The sequence below is a fragment of the Tyto alba genome, unplaced genomic scaffold (genome assembly GCF_018691265.1).
Source record: "Tyto alba isolate M040663 unplaced genomic scaffold, T.alba_DEE_v4.0 Super-Scaffold_40, whole genome shotgun sequence".
Classification (NCBI taxonomy): Eukaryota; Metazoa; Chordata; class Aves; order Strigiformes; family Tytonidae; genus Tyto; species Tyto alba.
Genome location: NW_024881316.1, coordinates 17,616,346 through 17,634,959, shown reverse-complemented (window position 1 = coordinate 17,634,959; position 18,614 = coordinate 17,616,346). Strand labels below are relative to the sequence as shown.

Sequence of the window (18,614 nt, the reverse complement as noted above, 5' to 3'; positions counted from 1 at the left end):
TCGATGATTTGTTGTGTGTTTGTTTATCTTCATAAGTTACTTGAGAACTGCTTTGAAATTACTTAGTATTTATAAAAGTCCTTGATGCTCACAGACACGCTCATATAAAATTTACTTCATTTACTGATATAGTCATTTTTCATATTGCAAAAATTCAGTTTCTGGTGCCTAGTAGCTTCAGAAGCATTGCTTTACAAGGAATCTTAGCAATGGGATGCTATTCTGAGAAGCTTTAGCTATCTGGTAATCCCCACATAAATTCCCTGTGTGATGAAAGTTTGACTAGTCAGAATTGCCCACCCATTCCTGCTAGATTCTGAAAAATGCAAGATTTTATATTACTGAAGAAAGAAACCAAGGCAGAAGAGTCTGATGAGAAGTCAGTGTGAGATACTGCCCCTGCACACTCTCAGTACTGAGGAGAAACCTGCTTTACTCTCCTTTGAGCGCTCTTGCTGCCTCCTCTCCAGTTCCCTCATGTCTTACAGCTCCCGAGTGCAGTCAGACAATGAGCATCCAAGGGGGTTAATGCTGAGCCTAGAGGAAACAGTTGTCTTTCTGCTTTGCTTTACTTCTGTGACTTGAGAAGCACAGAAGTTCCGTGGTTAGATAAGATGGACTGGCGGCCCAAAACAGACACCCAGCTTCTGGTTTTGAAGCTTGGGTTAACTGGGTAACTTACTTTGATTTTAAATGTTGCTTGTAAAATACCAGCATGAAACAGTATTGAAAGTTGTTTGCCTTTTTTTTTTTTAATTGGAGAGTTTGTGTCTTTGGGATAAAAAACAGTCTCTTGGAAATCCATTTATTTGTAATGATTTCTCTGGTCTCAGAACAGACCTTGTCAGATTGATAAATTATCTTAACACAGGTATGTGCAAATGGATTTCCTGTTTATAAAGCAGGTTAAAATATCCAAAAAGCTCTTCCAAGGAGGAATCTCAGGGGCTGCTGTTTTGATTAGTTTTGGTTTCACGTGACTGTTGATGGCTTTATTTATAGCTCTGCCCTTTGATTAGATCTGATGGTGTAAAGTGTTCTCTCTCAGAGTGCGGCCAGACTGAAGCACTGAATTAGATATAGATGTGACCTAGGATTTATGTATAAAAGTAAATCAGTTTCACCCATCACTCTCCCTTTGAAAATTATCCTACCAACCATCTTTTTCTCCTGATGGCTGAGCAGCTCTTTTCTAGAGTTCATGGTCAGGGCAGGGTTGGGGAATTTCTTTGACAAGGCTCATCTGCTTTCTTCAGTGTGGACTCCAGTGACTAAAATGTTAATGGGGGAAGATGTTCAAGGGGCATTGAAAACAAACTCCAGGGTGTATACACAGTAGGATTAGCTTGGTTTTTGCGTACTAAAAGTATTCTGTTGAATTTTAGTGTTTATTGATCAGAAAGGAATAATTTGCCAGGAAAACATTTTGAGGGAGTCGGTTGTCTTTACCTTAGAGGTATAAGATGTTAAGAACCAGATTCTTCTGCCTAGGTAGAGGTACTCCACAGAACTGTGAAGTGGTCACTTAAGAAAGGTCACACACAGAGTCCAATTAATCTAGTAACCAAACTCTTTCTCTGAAGTCTCAGTAATGGCCCTTGTGAGGCACAACCGCTGTAAGAGCTGTGTGTGACAGAACTGAGTTCCATTTGTATCAGAGTTATTTATCCTCTGATGTGAAAAAATGCACAGCTCTGGCAACAGGCTCATGTCACAGCAAGAAGAGAGCTATCATCTCTAGTATGTGTTGAAACAGGCAACTTTGATACATTTATGCAGGGATTATAAAGACAGATCAGGATTTAGCTGTTAACAGATGAACCATTGTCATTGACTGGGGAATCCAGGACAAAAAGTGACTGAGAAGGTGACATAGAAGATGTGGTGGGTTTGAATAGCAGTTCATAGTTTTACTATAACAGCACTTACACAGTTGGAAATACGGTTTTGTTTATTTTTGTGCAGGCAACATTTTTATGCTCCATGCCTGGGTGCAGGCCTTTACCCTATACTCTGCTTCAAGGGGACAGACGTGTTTATGGCCAACTTGGGAACAGTGGCAAGACATTTGATGAGATCCCAAAGTTCCCCTTTTAGCCAAGGTTCAGGCTCGCACAGTCTGCCCCACAGTAGTTTCTGGTCCAAAGTTTGACCACAGCCAAAATCCCAGGTCCATTAAACTGTCTTGCATTTATTTTGGGACATGTGTTTCTAAACATCTGACCAAGTTCCCCAAATATTCAGAAGAGTGACTTTTCCCAGTAACCGGCTCCAGATTGTAACAGGCTGCTGCAATACCACTTCAAGTTTACTAATGGGCAGGGCAATACTCTGAAGAGGGCAGAAAGCCCCTAAAAAGCCCCTCTCCAGTCCTAGTCATTGTGGCCCAGAAACAAATCTTCCTGTGCAAATTCTGGTGACCGAATACTTGACATCATGGATTGTTTCATTTACGTGGCACCATTCTATTGCATGTGACAGTTGCTTTCACTGCTTTGCTTGCTCTGGATTAAAAAAAATAAAATAAAAAAAAAAATCTGAGGCTGCATCTAGAAAGACTTGAGCACAAAACTTCCAGCCACTAATTCCCACTTACCCTGCTTATCTCTTCAAGGAATCCCATGGGTACCTCTCTCTCACATCAGGCTTTTTCAATGCCACTTATGGTATGAGCTGTTCTTCAGGAGCTGGAATGGGATTGTGGGATAGAGAGCAGGAACCCTGCCCTTGACTACTAGAGAGGCACCATTCTTCAAAGAAGCAGACCAGGAGCAATAATCACAAAGTGTAGGGTTCATCTGAGCAAGTGTAGGTATCCACAAAGTAGCTGTCAGTTCATCATTTCAGGCTTGCTTTCTAGCCAGCAGAGATAAATGTACACTTCTGCACATGGCTTATCCATCCTCAAGTAAATATCTGAGATAGTAAAAATGAACTACACGCTAAAATGTCTGTTTCTCTCTATATGCTCTGAAAGGATTGTGGTGTGACTAACACTAAAAGGATTGTGGTGTGACTGGCTCCTGTACAGCATCTACAGATACATAAAGTTCAGTGAGCTGAGTCCTACTTAGCCTGTGCACAGCCTTCTTTGTTTCTACTCCCAGCCCTTTCCTTGGTTCCCCCTCAAAGGCCGGCAGTAGCAAGGGCTTCAGCTACCCCAGTCCTTCATCCCCTGAATTATGCAAGGTTTTCTCTTGCCCCCCTTGCACAGAGGAGAGGCACATGGCAGCGTTGCCTGGATAGAAGAGATCTTACTTAAGAAATGACCCAATTGCTGAACTACACAAAATAGACACTTTTTTTTTTCTTGCAGCTTGTCATGCAATAAGCAAACTGTGTCACAGCGCTGGGTTTGATCCTCATCTCACTGCATGATTGCAAAGTTCTAATTAATATTCAGGAGTGCCTTTGGCACACCTACAGTGAAATTACCACTTTTTAAATAGGGGGTGTTTTTTCACTGGTATGGCTGTCTTAAGTAGGAGATTAGATAATGATTTTACTGAGATTGAGTAATTGTCTACATCTTAAGCATTTTCTCTCATTTGCCCTGCTGATTGCACCTGTAAGAGCAGCAGGATTTGGTTGCAGATGTAAAGTCAGAGTTTTCTAAGTCTCTATGTGAATGCTAATCAAGACTTACATATATGTGTGTGTACACTTTATATTTTTATATTAACTGTTTGTGTGAAGGGAGCCATTAATATGTTTATATAAAAGATACTGAGATTGTCAGCCGTAGAATAAAAGTACTGCCATCAAAAGCCTTCAAGAAGTTCATTGGTTAATAGTTTTAAATGTGATCAAATCAGAAGAAATAAGGGAAGGCAGTTTTATGTCTGTTGGTCTCTCTAAATATCTTACCTTTTCTGATAAGCAAATGTCATAATCAAAACTAATATTATGTAATTGGTATAAATCTTTTCAGTCAAACCGAAAATTTAGTAACTGTGTAGATGGAAACGACACCGTGAGTTGTAATATTATTGTAACTGTAATTAGTTGCACTCTCAGCACAACTGTCATGGTCCAAGCCTTTCATATATTGTCATCCATCAGGCAGAATATGTAATAACAGCATTGTCTTCTGATACCTTGTTTATGATGAAAATGTAAGTACTTTCACTAATAATATTCTTTCTTTAGTGTACCATTAACGAAAATATGACTTTTTTTTCTCTTATGTGACACTGCCAGTTTCTACAAACTGGGAATACGATAATGCTTTTCATCTTCAAAGGCCAGTTGGAGAGCACAGCACGCTACAGTGTGCTGTTATTCATCTAGAGCTGCCATGTGTTTGGTGCTGGTATAATGAGCAATAAATATGCTATCTTAGTTAGGGGGGATAACTTTTAGGGGGGATAACTTTTACATGTTAATGTTTTTGTTCATACTGTGCTTTCTTACTATTGTATTAATTTTACTTTTCACATATAATTGCAAATAGTCTGTTGCTGAAAGAGCAGAAATATTTGGACAACATGAACTTCAGTTGAGTTGAAAGTGAGGAAGAGAAACTGCAAGGTAAATCAAATGTCCAGTTGGATCAATGATTGGTCCCAAACAGAGGGCTGAATGATGTCAGTTTAGAGTGACAGATACACTATCTCCTGACTTTCTTCTCACCTTTTGCTCTTTATCTGTGTTCATGTGGTACCCATCACTACAATATTGGCAATACTTACGACAGAAGCTGTGTGCCATAGAGAAGTAGGATCATCAGTGTTTTGTAAAAGAACTGTAAATGAAATGAAGTTGCAAAATTGAGAAATGAACCTCAATGCTTTGCATCACAGCACTCCTTTTCCACTTGAAGACCTTCCTTCTTCCCACAGGCATGCTAGTCAGCATGTTACATGCACAGATAGTTTCTCTTTATGCATAAAAAATTCTCCTTGTTGGTGAGATATGTTTATTTTTAAGAAATCAATTGCTCTTGAGAGCCTGGTGTTTAAAAATCCCATTGATTACAAGGCTTAAGAATTTGGTAACCTTTTAAGACTGTTCTGTAGAATAAATGGATGACCTTTTGCAGATTTTTTTTTTTTTTTTTTTTTCTGTTTGTTGTCCAAAGTTTTCTATCCTGTTCAGAGTTGCAGTAGCAGTATAGCAATCATTTTGGAATCCCAACTGGAGCAAGAACTGCTCTGGTTACTTTATAATCACATACTGTTGAACTTTACTTTGTAGCGCAATTTACTTTATGAGCTCTTTAATTTATGTTCTGACTTTTATCGTTCATGTCAAACCTCTTTGATAGTAGTGATGGTTCTTTGTTCTTTGCATTGTTGCAGTCACAGACTTTAAAGCATTTTACGAAGGAACGGTAAGTGCCATTGTCCCATTTTCATGAGGATCAAACTTCAAGACTCAAAGTAACCTACTGAAAATCTCACAGTCTGCAGAAGAGCCAAGACTTCCTAAAAATTTATGACTGTAATTACCAGATTAAAAAATATTTGTGACTGTTTAAAGTACCCAGGAGCACATTATAGGAGACATAGTAATCTCGTTGAAATGGTGCTAGAAAAGAAACAACCCAGAGTGCCCACAGAGCGTGCATGTATGTGTGTGAGCACTTGTATGTAGTCTCTAGTTAGGGACATTGTTTTAAGCAAAGATTCTGTGTGACCTTACATAAAGCGTGTCTAAACATCACTTACATTTTAAACATGTTTAATAATGTTTCCATACAAACTAGAACAGTGTTAGCTTTCTTGAAATGGGAACCTATGGTTGAAAGCAATATAATGTTTGATCCCTACAACATGTTAATGTAGGACTCACCTCTGTGCTGCTTGGATATAACGTGGGTTGTGCATGCATTCATTCTTGGCTTCATTTAGCATCTTCATTTCTTGTCTCCTCCTTAGTGAGAATGTTTCCAGTTGGGGAATTTCAATTAAATACTCTACTAGGAAGGACGTGCTTTAAAGGTTAATGCAATATATCATTCTCTGCAGCGTAAAATTAGCTAAATGAGCAAGTAGTAGTACCTGATTACTTAACATATTTTAGTGATATTATTGTAAAAGTTATGTTGGTCACAAGCCGAGTCAGGACTTCACTGTAAGAAGATCCCTAAAATCTTTTAGTCTGGTGAACTCAGTCGAACTGTGAGGAAATGCACAAGATATATGAACAGCTCATTAACTAACTGAAAATAATTACAAATAGATTCATCCATCACTGGGTAGCCTTGAAAATGTGTATGTTTATACTCACATCCTGTTGACGATTCTTTCAGCTCATGTGTTGTACTTTAGAACATAGCACGGTGACGTTTGTTATCTTGCTTGGTGGCAGAGTGATGAACTGTCTGTAACAAGATCTTTTTATTCAAATTGCTAGTTTTTCTATCAAAATAATAGCTTATCACTGTCATAAGCTAACTATACAAAATACCTGAAAATACTGTGGTTACCTGCCTTGCTGAACAGGAAGACGGCATGAGAGGAGATCACTTAAGTGTACACCATATGTTTTCCTTTCCCTTTGTAATTCTGAAGCAAAGCAGACCAGAATTTCACCCTGATTCTGGGTTGGTTTCTATTTATTATTGTGTTGTTGGGATGACCAGAACAGAACATATTATAAACTCATGGATTGTGAGTTACATTAAAAGATAATACTATTTTATGTAAATCATATACTAGTAGCTGGGTAGTTGTAATTATTTCAGATTTTTGGGCACCACTGTGCTGAAACAGGATTTTTTGGGAATGTTGACTTTGGTTTCTAAAGTGCATTATTTTCCTCAGTGTTGAAATACCATATTGTCACATTACAAAAACACTGGAAGTTTTATGTAAATATGGTACATTAAGTGTCTAGATGAGGGTGAGGTCCAGTCCTATGTATGTTTCATAGGGAGCAGTCCCATGGAGATCTGTCTACACATGATGAACTTCGATCTTGGTGAAAATTCTGCATACTTTTGTGAATAAGAATGTAAGACATAAAAACCCCATTTTTTCCACATATAGAGGAAAAGAAAATATTCAGTAGGATCATGCACTTTGGATTTGTTTTAAATTACCTGTGCTTTTATATTTAGTTTGATATAGTTGATGAGCCTGTGTAGCCCAGAGTTCCTCTGAAGATGACAAAAAAATGTATAGAAAAGTTAAAGCATTTGAAAATGTTTTGGTCTTTATTGTGCATCTTTCTCCTTCCCAGCTTGGCATACACATAATGCAGTCTTCATAGAAAGACCACCACTGGACAGTTGTGTCCAATCAATAGTGAGAAAGATTGATTTTACTTAAAAATTTATGTGCAAGAAAACATAAATTATTGTAAGAACTTTTCTGACTATTTAATGGAAGTTCTTGACTTGAGAGAAATGCCTTAAATCTTCTTCTAGAATATATTCTTTTTGTTAAAAAGTAAATACATGTATCTAAAGATGAGGAAAATAGGAGATATTGTGAATATATATATATATTCTTTTGGAAACTGCATGCAATCAGGCACATTGTATCAAAGAATTATAAAGTAAAATAATTTTTAGATTTGAATCATCTTTCAGTGACACTGGCCCCTGTTGCCACTGAAATGCACATCAAAATGTACTTCAAAAGAAACTGGAGATTGTCTTCATTGTGTATCTTCAGTGCTGCATCACTAATGGGTAGGGTAAATCCTGTGATTGCAGTCTCCTTCTCAAAAATATCCTTTCTAATACCTGACATGCTAGTTTCGATATTTTTCATGGTCTAAAGATGATGTATTAATAACATATAATCATTATTATTTAAAGGCTCTAAAATAGTTATTATACTAACTATGTATGTTACTTCAGCTTATTCAAAGTCACTTCTATATTGTTTCTTTATCTGGCAATAGCTTTAACTTTTAACTTATCAAGGAACTTCCCAAACTTTTGTGATATTTGTGTGCTCTTGATGTCATCTTTCATTATTATTTTATCAGAAGGTACCTGCCAATTAGCTAGTTTTATTATATCCATCCAGTCTTTACTTATTCAAGAAGGTAGTAATACCAATTTTATATGAATGAGTCAGGGTTTATGTACATGTTATTGTTTGTTGTTTTCTCTCCAGTATTCCATCATGTTAGACTCAGTTGTACTCACGGATTTTTGAAATGTGATATAGAGGCTATAATAACACAATTGCATGTTTCCTTAAAGAGTATTTCATAACAGAGCAAGAATGTGTTTTGATCTTAAGTTTTACGTTACGTGATTTTGATTTATACTGTATATAACAATCTTTTTTTCTGTGCATATATTGTGCTTAGTCTTTATTTTGACAACATCTTACCTGCAAAGAATTTACATGTTTTATTTTTGCCTACTGTTTAACTGGCCATTGCTATTTTTATCGCAACCTGTACTCAAACCAGCTAACCTCTCACATGGTGAACACACCCAAAAAGAAGCACTCTCATTAATTATCATAGTAATCCTCAGCAGCAGATAGAGCTTGATCTGTCGGTTCCAAGAAAAATTGCTATCTGAAATAATTTGTGTAATATACAAATAAGAGATTAGTGCATCTGTTCCAAAGAGCCTGACCTTCAAACCATTAGCTCTGCAAGATTCAAGCACCATGGTGTAATCCTGCTATGAAAGACAAGTTTGCTCTACTTTTGTATTTTATGTTCTTCATCCATAAGCTAATAGATATTGAAATCCCTGGAAAGATGTAGTACTATTCGGCTTGAGTTATTCTATGCTGAGATAGAGACTAAAATTACTGTAAAAGTCAAGTTTCTGTTTAACCAATAGTAAGTCTAGGACCATAAACATAAGGTTTGCTTGGTTTATTTTCATGTTATGTCATGTACTCTGGGGAGCCATCTTTCTATAAGCTATCTGCAAGTAAATTCAGATTTTGAAATCTGTGGTTCAGACTGGCTGATTGATTATTGTAGATTTTCATGTTTGTTTTTAAAATGTGGATTTCAAAGTTTCTCTTCATACTGAGCTGTTTGATTTTCTTCTACCCCTTCTCCTTTTCTTCGGTGCCGATGTTCATGTGCAATTTCTGTTACGCAGTTTATTTTATAATGCTTATCATCTCTTCACCTGTGATAGGTTTGTCAGCGCCCACTGTATCAAAGCAGCAAGAAAATTTAATGCTCAATCTTAAGGTCTGCTTTTGGATAATATGAAAAGAGGAAAATGGCCTGTTAAATAGTTTGGAAGTATTGGAAATTAGCTTCATATTGTACTGTAGTGTCCATTATTAGCATACATGGAGCAGCGTTTGTGGATATTGTATTAGTTCAAGACATTAACCTTACTAATATGCCTGCACCATTGCATTAAAAATTGTAGTTCAAGTAACCCCGTGTTTTAGTTGGCATAGAGGTTTGGAAGTGTTTTCACTTCAGAAAGAACTAGAAGTCTGGGAGGGAGTTGTTTTCTCCTGTAGAAATAGGCTGTATTAGTACCGTTTCATTTTCTTTTTCCATCTCATCCTGCCTTGTGTTTGAAAAGGCTTTAGAATTTGGTAAACACTCGCTGTCTGCTTATATTTACTGGCTCTAATTCAGATGCTCTCAAATATTAATGTAAAATACATTGCTAATTCTTCCTTGTGCTTATATTTTTGTTAGCTTTTTCCCATGTTTGTAACAGATTAATTATATGAGAAATCTATTACCACAGAAGCCAACCGTCGCAATAAAAAAATCTTGCTTTGTAATAAAAATTTAGCATAATTTACCAAAGAAAACACAGAACAACTCTTACTGTATCGATACCCTTTTTGCCTGCTGTCTGTTGACTGTTGTCTCATATCTTTTGCCTTTGAGAGAGGCGAGCGCTTCCTTGCTAACCGAGGTTTGCAACCCAGGAAGGAGAGCTGAGGAGAATGAGAAATGGGCAGCCATAGTGACCTGCAAAAATAACCTGGATTTAATGGCAAAAGGCAAGGTGTTACAGAAAATCCTGCTATCTCACATCTCTCCCTACCTTGCCCAGTAATCAGAGCAATACTGATGTTGTGGCGATTTTTTGTGCTGGCGTCTGTCTGCAGCACAGTTGAACCTTTGCGTCTTGTCAGTGGAATTTTCCTCCGTGCATATTTGATAATGGACATAAACCAGCAATATTGGATGCAAACCTTAAGATTTCATAGCAGAGTTATGCCGGAGCATTCGTTTGGAAGTTTGGATGAACGATCTGTCTCTAAACTGAGTCTTTGTGTACAGTTGTCCACTTTCAATAATATAAACGCAAAGGGAACAATTGTATCTTACAGTTATGTGGTGTTTATCTAGCACAGATCCACTGCCCAAGTCCGTAGGTGTTTTTACATAATGACTGCTTTAACTAATGTAAACCAGTTTGAACATAATGCCACAAACAGCTGTTTTAAAACAGAAACACTCAGCAACTGTGCTCGCTCACTGTTTACCTATCTTAACTACTACTGTGAATAAAAAGCTGATTAAAAAGATAAATTTTGCACCAGGACCGCCATTAAGCAGAATTGAACTCTAGCTGACCAAAAGAAAGAGCCTCTCCTGAGTTTTTAGCCTCCCTCCTGACAGCCGTTACCTGGGCTGACCTCAAATGTGAAAGATAGGTCTGTATGTCATTGCAATGTATCTGGTTTGGGACTTTATATGGTCACATTTTGATAAAAATTCAAAACCGAAGTAAACCTTAGCATAGGTGCTTTGGCTGAAGAAGTGTATGGCTGTATTTTATTGTAGCTGAAACTTCTGTGGGATCTCTGTTGGTGATACAAAGTAGAGGAGTGCAAACAAGGTTGCAAAAACAACATGCAAGTTTGTGTTTAGGAATGTAGAAAGTTTAAATGACAGTTTGTTTTGAGGTGTGGCACTTCGAAGGCTGCCCAGAAAAATTTACTCTGTAGAGAGTCCAAGGCTAATATTTCAGGATGCAGAGGAGCTTGAATTTGCTCTTCCTGCAGTGGTAGACGAACAAGCCAAGCTTTTGGTCAGCCTTTCTGCTACAGATCCAGAAAAGCAGGTCAAAAAGTTAGAATCCCGGAAAGGGGTTTTGATCATACAAATAAGAAATATAAGGAATTCTTTTTCCTGGGACTAGGAAAAGGAGCATAAAAAAGGGAAGGCTGTAACCAAAGTGAGGGCTTTATGGGAGCCTATGGCATTAAAGCCTTCCCTTCCTGGGTTTTTTATTTAAACTTCCAACCTCTCTTGAGTTTCCTCGAGCAAGAGCCTGAGTGGGAGGGAACTTCTGTACACTTGACCTAAGTGCAGCGCTTTGTGTAAAACTGCTCAACGTGGCAGCCTGGACACAGAGCCTTTGCCATGCACATGCTGAAGGCCTGTCCCAGGGGGCTGACATGCCCCCATGAGCAGCTACCAACATCAGTATTTCATTCCTACCATGGCACTGTACTGATCTTTGGAAGAGAAATCTTTCCATTTAACTGTATTTTGTTTTTCATTTTTTTTAAACTTACAGCACAAGAGAATTGCATACCATATGACTACATATTTTTCAAAAAGTTGATAAGCCACCCTCTCTGTGGCGTTACAAGCATCTTTTCTTAATGTGTACTGCAGAGCAAGAAGCCACAAACTACTTTAACTGTTGTACTATATAGGAAATCTGTACCTATGCAGTGAAAATAGGTGGACATTTCTGCATGGGTGTGACATGAGGATATACTGCATCCCTACTGCAGAGCAGTTTGAATTTGTTATTCACCTATACAGTATTTGCAATCGTAAGTCCTGTTATATGTTTCTTAGCTGAAATGCACAATGTAATTTTTGGCATTTTTCTCATCGTTTTGCAATACTTTGAAGAATCAGAACTCCACCATAACTTTAAGATCTACTGGAGACAAGTTTATTGCATGCATGCTTTTATTTTTTTGCCTATTGTAATTCTTTTTTAAATAGTTTTCTTTTTTCCTTTATAAATGCTGAGTCATTTCCTTTCTCCTTTCTGTCTTTAATCAGCCTGATATCCAAATTCACTATGTACACTACTTGGGTATCTTCTTTCTTTGTGAAAGAGAGTGTGAGAAAGCACATTGGTCCCTACAATGTTTGAATGCCAAGTTAGCAAAGGTGTGTTAAATCAATTGATTCTTAACCAATTGCAAGAGGAAAGCATATTGTATTTTCAGAATAGAGTATCAGAAATACTGAACAATTTGACATGGAAACAACTGTATGGCAAAGTCTGTTTCCTCAAAATGAAGTTTAAAGATGAAAGAAGTAATCAAAAAACGAAGTTCTGTTCTCAAAATGCATGTGGGCATTTAGGAGGCAGCGCAACTTTAACTCTGGTGTGCTCAAGTCTCTCTAAGAGAGTAACATCATTAAGACTTTTGTGGTGTAACTGTAATTTAGTATTTAATGCTAATTTGATGCTTTCTCGCTTTTGTAGTCTTTCAGGTGGTTTTATACCAAAATTCATGCAGAATGAGTCAAAATCACCAATATGGAGAAATGCGTTTCTGGGTTTATCTGACGCTCCTCATCCAGTTCTGAACAGCAGTGTTAAAAAAAATGCATTGGCCAAGGTTGCCAAGAATACTTTGTGCTCTTCTCTACTTGCACATCATTAGAAAATACACTGCTGACTGAATTTTTTAACCTTTCGGCAATATATTATGAAGTGCTAGCTGGCAGGTAGTTCAGTACTTTTTTCACTGCAAGGCCCTATAATGTAATCACAGTTGTAAAAGGAACTTGTGAGTGAAGCAACTTGATCATTCCTCGCAGTGCTGCAGTGCCAAGTGGTTACAGGAGAACGAGGGAGAGGCAACGCCAGGACCCCAGAGATTTATTCTACCTCGAAACAGCACAAGATATTTAAACAAAGGTGAAGCTGCTTTAGGTGCCAGCTGCTTGCTAAGGATTATGTTGTAGCTGATGTTGTTTAATTTTGCTTAAACCAGAGGTAAGCCTCTATTTTCTGTGTGTTACTGTGATGAGCCTACTTATTAGTCTGATTTAGCAGTGTGTGTTGGTCTGGGGTTATAACTTTGCAATGCTACGGTCACTAAGGAAAAAACGGTGGCAGTGTGATACTCCATTGATCTGATACACTAGAAATGATCTCTAAAGGCAGGTTAGTAACATTTTTAAAAGGAAATGTCATGCCCACCTGGGAAGTGCTGGTAGTGGTAAAATTAAACTTGGAGGGCTTGAAAGTTGCAGTCCGAACAAGTCAAACTTCAGGAAAGGTACAGCATATTCAGATCAATTCACAGGACGCTAACTGGTGTGAGAAAAAGGAGGGGACTGTTTCTGAAGCCATAATGTCTCCTGGCTAGTATGCTCTACCACTAATTTAGGGTTATTATTTAGAAACTTTTCTAATGTAAAAAAAGGCATGCAACATCTTTTTATTAAAGATGCTTTGGCACCAGTGGTTTTGACAGTGTTTCAATTTATAATTTTTACAGAAATTATTAAAAGAATTAGACTTTGGGTTGCCTTTATGTACATCACATAGTTCTCAGGAAATTTTTTGAAGATGCATAGCAATAGTAAGTTTTTTATTAAGTATGTCTTATAAATTTTATTAGGTATGTCTTATAAATTACAAATTCTTGGTGATATCACCTTATAAAGCATTGTCTTCTAGTAACTATACTGTCGTTCTATGGTTTTCATAACAAATAATAAAGTAGTAATAGTGAAGAGTCTTATTTATAAAAAAGTCTCGAATTTACTAAAATTGCAATGGCTGCCTAGAACCAAAAAAGACATCATGCAGTTACTTAAATATGTTTAAATTCTTAAGGTAATAATATGTTGTCTTGGTTTATCTGAAGAATCTCTTCTACTTTTTTTCTGTATTACAATTTTGTTTTCCCCTCCTGTATTAACTGGCAGCTGTGTCCCAGCATCCTTTCAGTGAACAAATATTATCTCTGTACCATATGGCAGTTCTCTTCTAAGGGTTGGCTGGTAATAAACAATGTTGTAATACAGGGCTGTGTTTTGCTGTAAAAGCATTACTGTTGAAGTGCAAACGTCTCTTGTCTCTTCTGAGCTTCTTATTTCATTCTGTCTCACTTTCTCCTCCAGTCTAACAAAGCCAAGAATATATGAGAAAGTGAGTGCTTGAAATTTTATAAACTGTTTATATAGTAAATAATTTACTGAAAACATTACTTTGGTGTGTTGCTAATTGAATTTCACTGAGATAGGCTTTAAGAGTTGAAGAACTAGGCATGTATACCTATTATCGGTTTCACTGACATATTCTGCTTTTATATAGCTCTGTGTGTATGTGTGAACAAGGTAATTAAGATGCTGTTATTTCGGTATGTTTATAAAGTGTGTTTAGTGCAATCCCAGCAGTAAAAACTTGTTACCATATATCATCACTGATTGCCTCGTTTAGGCTGACAGACAGCGGCTCATTTCACTTTGTTGCAAGTATGTGGACAAAACTATTAATGTAAAAGTCTTTGGACAAAAAATACTAATAATTTCAGATGCCATAACTGAACTTCTTCTGATCAGATACCCTTACTTTTCCTTAAGGTATGCGTGTCCTGGTTAGACACAGGTTTTCTTCCTTGATATGGGAAAATCATATGTTGTGGGATAATCATACAAACCTACATGCTTGTTTTTACTTTTTTTTTTTTCCACTGTAAATATGAGTAAGACAATCTTTTCTTAAGGAGGTGTAAATATGCCTAAAACCACCTTTTCTTAAGGAGATAAGATTTGTAAAAGCAGTCACTCAAAGTTTTGAGGCCATTGCCAGGTAGTAAATAACAGCCTGATTTTCAAGTACTTGTTTTCTTTTGTTCTGAGCAGGACGGACCTTAAACAGTTCCTGTCATTTGTTTTCAAAGTACTACTTCAGCTTTGCAGAAGTCAGTCAGAGCTGTTTGATAAGTAAAGTTACTTTCCTTTGAAATCTAAGTGCAAACTGTTAAGAGTCTGATTTTGCAAGTTTGCTTTTCAGTGAATAACACAGTTAAAAGCCAAGATTCTGCAGTACACTGACTAAAATGCCACCAAAGAATTAATATAACTGTTAACAGCATTTCAGTGAAGTCTCCTTTTGTTAGGAGTGGTGCTTTTTTGCTCCTTTGTCTCTAAATATGTCAGAAAAAAATACTGCGCATATTAATGGACTAATTGTATTATCTTTTTTTCTATTATCTGAAAATATTTATTGGGAATGAAATTGTTTTGCCAGCTGAATATATGAATTCATAAATATAGTCGTGAGTTACAGTTTTTTTTCCAAACTCCTGATAAAAAGATGCATCTTGATAAATTATCCCAGCTGAAACAGTGAATATTCTTTCTACAAGGTTTTGTTATTTGTAATAGTATAAATGTTTTCTGTGGATTTGTTTTAATAAATAGAAATGGGAAGAAGTACATGATGGTTTATATTTGGATTTTAAACCTCAGGGTCTAACACCACAGAATATAAACAGCATTCTCCTTTCATTGAATACATTGTGTGATAGTTGGAGGAAACATTTAAAAGAACATGTCAGTATTTCAGATGTCTTCTTATAAACAGCATTTATATGTTCAGTAGAGTATAGCAGAATACACAGAATGGAAAATACAGTGGAGTATTGCAGGATATAAAGTCTAGGAAACATTTGTATTTAAACGTCATCATTTTTACTGTTTATGTTCTGTCCATAGTCACTATGTATTTTCAGTCTTTGCAATCAATCTACTGCTGAGTTCATCTGAGAGATGTACACATGTAAGAGAACAAATGCTTTTTGAATTATTTCTTCTTTTCTTTCTCTGTTTTAGGACTATAAGCCAAGGGGCACTTTGTCAATTCATGTGTAAATATATTTTGTTGTTGTTTAAAAGTGCTACATGCAGAGTGAGTGGGATGCTGCAGAACTTGTAACTCAGCAGGTCTCCAAGAAGCTAAATTTGAGGTTATAAAATCAGTAACACATCAGAAAGGACCAGAAGGAAATGTGCCCCTTGGCTTTTCTTTTAACAGTTCTTTGAATTGAGGATGACCCTTCCTATTCCAGTTGGCATAATCGGGTTGGTGTCTCACACAGTCAGTGTGCACACTAACAATATGGTCACAGTCCTGCCAGGTTTCGGTCAGAGCTGGCTTGGAGCTGTAGTCCCTTTAGGCTTTCTATGGATGCATGAGCATGTTTGTTACTGTGAATAATTTGCCCTTGAGTCATGCGATGACACTGAGTATTAGTACCCTTCTTATTATCCCTTTCATTAGTGGATTTAGCAGTGGTGTGTGCTTTGTTCTCTGGAGCGTTCTTTTGAACCAGTCGTGGATTTTCCATACCACATACCAAGGTGCTGCATGTGTGTAAATTTGCTTCTTTTGTTGGTGCTAACCAACTTGTTGCCCTCAGGTGCGATTCTGGGCAATGCTCACTCAAGGCACCTCTCTCTATAGGCAATACACAGAAGACCATGTCAGGATTGTCGTCTTCTGCTCCACAGAGGTGTCTAACACTGTCCTACTGACTACGTTGACAAGCTTGTGTTCTTGCATATTCCTGTATGTCCCTTAGCCTTCTGTGTGCCATACACACCTGAGCATCACAGGATAAAAACATTACTCTAGCAGGTCATGGTGCAGCCCCTCCTGTTATTTCAGACTTACTATACTGAAACAAGAGGGAAATGTAGTAATTGTCTCCAGGCACCACATGTTGCCCAGAGAAAAAGCCAGGCCAATGGTGATGCCATGTGCAGGCATGCCTTTGCTAAGGACAGTCATGGATACAAGTCATTTTGGGCCGTTCGTCCTGGCATTGTCCTCTCCGAATTGGATGCCTTTGGAAACATAAAGCTAGCGCTGAGGTATCTCTAGTAGGCCATCTTAATTCTATAGATGCTATCACTGACCCTCTATCACTAATATGATACTGTTGTCAGTAGCATTTTGCTCCTGGCTGCTATACTTGAAGGTGATTAGGAAGTACAGAAATTGGGGACACATCTGTTGCATTGATATTTTGTGCAAATGTAAGGTAGTGCATACACTAACAAGCTTGCTTTTTGCTATTCATCATTACTTAGATCAAGATCTCCATTAATTTACTTTTGTATGAGAAAAACAAAATCAGGGACCAGTTTCTTGTCAGACCAAAAAGGAGTAACTGTAGGCTATATTTAAAATAGGTAGACTGAAATAGCACATTGCACACACTCATCAGTGTGTTGTTGCAGGAGTGCTGTAACAAGGCTGTTGATGAATTGCAAAATGCTCACAAGCTGTGTATATTTTGTAGCTGCAGATGGCTGCTTTATGATCCTTTTGCATCAGTTATTAAATCTGCAAAAATATTCATCACAATTGCTCTGTAATAGTTTTTCTCTAGCTTGTACCTGTTAAACTATGTATTTACATGCAATTTATGCACATCAGTCTGCATTTCTGTGTGCAGAAAGCCTTACACAATTGACACAGCAGACAGAATCGTACAGACCATTTTGGAGTAAATTTTGCCCCTAAATGGTATTCAGTATAGAGGCAGTTTATCATCAGTCTGCCCAATGAATCTGATGTAATTTACACAGTGCAGGCAAATAACTGTAACATATAAAATGTAATTGTACATATCAAAATAATAAAAATCAGGAGCAGGATCAAGCATTCTTCAACAGATATCCAGGCAAGAGTAGAAAATCTCCATATATCATAGCATAGATATTGAACTTAAATATCTTATGAACTTGCACTGTTCATTTAAAGGCAGCATTCCAAAGGTATATGCAGGACAGCTAGATGAAAACTAATACAAGATGAAAATGAAATTAAAAATCCACAAAACATTATCAAAAGCAGGAGAAACACCGGTAGTTGTTCTGATTGTGTGTTTCATTGTGCAGTCAATGCAGGAATGGAAGTTGTCCCTCAGAGTGACCACGTTACCAGGATGCCTTCAGAAGTAACAGCAGTTCCCAACTCATCTGTATGCTAACCACCTCCCTCCCTTGCAGAACTAGGTTTTGCTGAGAAGTTTACAGGAGTACACCAACAAGATAAACTGTTCTCATTACTTTTTGTGCTATAAGTGGACAAAAGAAATAAAATACATAACTGACCAAGGTTAAAACTTCCAAAACCTGTGCAATGTGTATTTCGGTTCTTAGTCATGGGCAAAAGCAATTCTCCTTATGTATTTTACCATTCTGTTATGGGTTACTTTTATGTTATATTTCTGATTGTACTGCAGAATATTAAGACAGAGATTATAAAACGAAATATGCAGGAGGACTAGTTTTCCAAGGAAAAACTGTGGATATTAGTAGCAGTTAAAAGAGAATGCAAAATAGTTTTTTTTAATCTTCAACCTGAAAAAAAAAGATGTTGACAAGATAAAAAAAAGAACTGGAATCTAGCACAGTAAGACAGAGCACTGACCTGAAAAATATTCAGAAAAAAGACAGTCTGGTACTTGCAGCACAGAGGTACAAGGTTGTGAATTTGCTTATGGCCATGCACAAGGATTCCTACTTCAAGGACTGTGCATTTAAAATCCGTGGAGCAAAGATGTTCAAACAGCAACATGGATGTTATCCATGATAATATAAAATCACTCCATCAAAAAAAAGCTCTTGCTGTTTTCAGTCCCTAGTGTGGCTGAAAGCTAAAATATTAATTTCTGTAATTTAGTCAGTGGGTGTTT

General features: G+C 37.1%; 1 protein-coding gene across 30 annotated transcripts in view; it reads left to right on the top strand.

Moving 5' to 3' along the window:
- Positions 1-18,614, top strand: part of RIMS1 (regulating synaptic membrane exocytosis 1) — a 340,605-nt gene that overhangs the window by 309,537 nt on the left and 12,454 nt on the right. The window contains exon 1 of one of the 30 annotated variants that reach the window (XM_033002694.2): positions 12,818-12,889. The exons of the other annotated variants lie outside the window; for them this stretch is intronic. The gene's annotated coding sequence lies outside the window, so the exon portion shown is untranslated. Of the gene's footprint in view, positions 1-12,817; positions 12,890-18,614 lie in introns of those variants that run through there. 30 annotated transcript variants of the gene reach the window in all.